Genomic DNA, 2835 nt, shown 5'->3' with positions numbered 1-2835 from the left:
CAAATCATAATATAAAATAAAAGAAGAAAAGCATACCGAAAAACCGCCGAGACAGGCGAACTCAGCCAAACTATCGCCATGTTCGCGATCAATGGACTCAATGTCCTCTTTTATCATAATATTTCCATGCAAGCATGAAGAATGGCGACGTTTGAAAGTCGAGGCGGATCTTGTGCTTCCGCCCAAGCTGCAAACCGAGGTGCCTCCTCGACAGACACCCCAGAAGATTTCTTCTTCTTGGGACGCTTAGAAGAAGCTCCAGCTTGGTCCTCAGCAGGACGCTTCTTGCCTGCGGCAGGCAACTCCTTCAGAGAAGGAACTGATTCCTTCGAAGGAAGCAGAGGCGACTCAGAAGTCGCAGCAGGAACTTGATCGCCAGAAGCAGGATCAAGACCCACCGAATCAGGCGAAGGATTCGGCACGACGATCGTAGAAGGATTAGGAACGCTGCTGGTGACCTCGCCCATATCTACAGTCATATCGACATGAAAATTGTCAAGCAAATGTTCAAGAGAAGTCGACATCCTACAAAACAAAACATAACAACAAAAGTTAGAAAAATACCTTCTAAGGGAAGACCCGCCAAAAGTATTTCACGGCGACTTAAATATCGTTCTAAAAGAACGCTGTACTTGGGCTTATCAAAACGACAATCCGACAACAAAGACAAGGCGAAGTCCCTCTCCCCATCGGTCAGATCAGGTACATCAGTAAGCGAAACCTTACTAGAAGTAAAACTCCGAGAAAAAGAAGAAAAAGAGGAATGTTGAACCAAGAAAAATTTGGGGGTCCAACCCTTCAAAGAAGACGGAAGACTAAAAAGAGACCGATTCGGTCGACCACCCGCAAAAATAAATTCCTCACCCTTTCGGCGGGAGAAAACATAAAAATAATTAAAAAGAGAAAGCGAAGGCTCCTGCATCCGAACCCTACACGATTCCATAAAAGAACAAAGAAGGCGAATCGCGTTCGGATGAAGTTGACCCAAAGGAACACCTAAATTACGACAGACCTCTACGATTAAAGACTCTAAGGAAAACCTAAGACCCGCTAAAAGTTGCTCATGAAAAATGACTATCTTAAAAGGCGAATCGGTGCTATGATTCGCCCGATACATTTTTCCAGGCCTCAGAATAACATATGACCCAGGAAAACTAAATTCCTCGGCGTAACCGAGTATCTGTTCTCTCGACAAGGAGCTCCGGGTATATTCTAGCTCGTCACGAGCACCCTTCGCCCCCTCGGTTACTTCTGACATTTTAAATATTTTAAAATGGGGGGGGAAACACGGAGTGATGGTAAAATTAAAATTCTAAAAGATCAAAAGAAAGGAAAAGACGAAGAACAAGAAGAACAAGAAGAACAAAATCAAAACTGCAAAAGAACTACCAAGAAACCAAATTAGCGAAAAGGTAAAATACCTCGCAAGCAAATACGCAGGATCGAAAGAAAGATAAGGAGCAACTTGAAAACGAGGAATCTTGAAAGCAGAAGAAGTAAACCCACAGAAAGCTTGAAAAAATTTGTTTTTGACAGTTGCAGAAAAAGCAAAGATAGAAGAAGAAGGAAAATGAAAGAAAATGAGCAATTATATAGCCTAAAACCGAAGAAACTGAAAAGACGAGATCCCATAATTACGAATAAGGACCAACTAATAACGCACGAAGACACTTGTCCTTCATCCAGTCACAACCCTCTACTGATAGACAACACGTGGCAACGCAGAATCTTATTAAAGAAGAAACGTCACCCACAAACATATGAAACGACTCGCCCGGAATACAAAACGACTCGCCCGTCTAATAGAACTCAGCTCCAAAAGAGCTAAAATCCATTAAGGCATGAATACCAATTACTTCAGCTCACTTGCGGGGGGGCTAATGATGGATACCGAATCCTACAGTAAATATAATGGAGCCGAGTCACAGGAGATCCACTCTCAGATGATATCGGACTCTCCCTGAAGATCCGAAGATATGAAAGATACGCTGAATCCCTTAAGATTCGGTGATATGCCAATGAAGACCGAATCCCACATGATCCGCCCAAAGCGCGTTAGGTCCGGGATTCAGGTAATCGACCAAGAATGGAAGTATTGTCCTATTCGGACACAACCACTATATATGGAAGGATGAGCTCTACTTTAGGAAGATAAGACTATTTAGGAAGACGTTCCTAAATAGGACTCTTATCAGATTAAGGTAGATCACGACAAATCAGGAGAATCCCTACGATATCGCCGAATCCCTACAAAGTAGGATTCACCTGCCTAATACGACTCTACTAGGTATATTCGACTACTATAAAAGGAGCACGAGGTATGCCTAGAATCACAATTACATTCATATACACAAAACGCTGCTCAAAGCTCTAAACTGACTTTAGCATCGGAGAGTTAATCGGACAACCACCGTCCGGTTAGCTTCTACCCTGTTTTGCAGGTCTTACTCACCGGTTCAGAAGGCAGACTCCATCAATAAGTTATAAAATTTTATGAGTTTTGAAATATTATTAATATTTGTAGGTTATGAAATTTAAAGAGTTTTTATATATGTTTATAAGTTATAAAATTTAAGATTTTTGATATATTATTAACATTTAATGAAATGAAAAATATTTTTAAGAATTTAAATTTTAGTTAATATAATTTTAAAAAGTTTATGGCTATAAAATTTGAAGAATTAAATTTAAATAATATTTATAAGTTATGAAATTTTATTTTTTAACGGTTTAATCACTATATTTAATTATTTTATTAAAAATATAAAAATGTAAATTATATTAAAAAGTTAAAATTTTGAGGTAATTTATAAAATTTATCAATTTAATATGGAT

This window comes from Mercurialis annua, linkage group LG1-X (genome assembly GCF_937616625.2).
Source record: "Mercurialis annua linkage group LG1-X, ddMerAnnu1.2, whole genome shotgun sequence".
Lineage (NCBI taxonomy): Eukaryota > Viridiplantae > Streptophyta > Magnoliopsida > Malpighiales > Euphorbiaceae > Mercurialis > Mercurialis annua.
The sequence above is the reverse complement of the archived record's forward strand: the minus strand, read 5'-3'. Positions refer to the sequence as shown.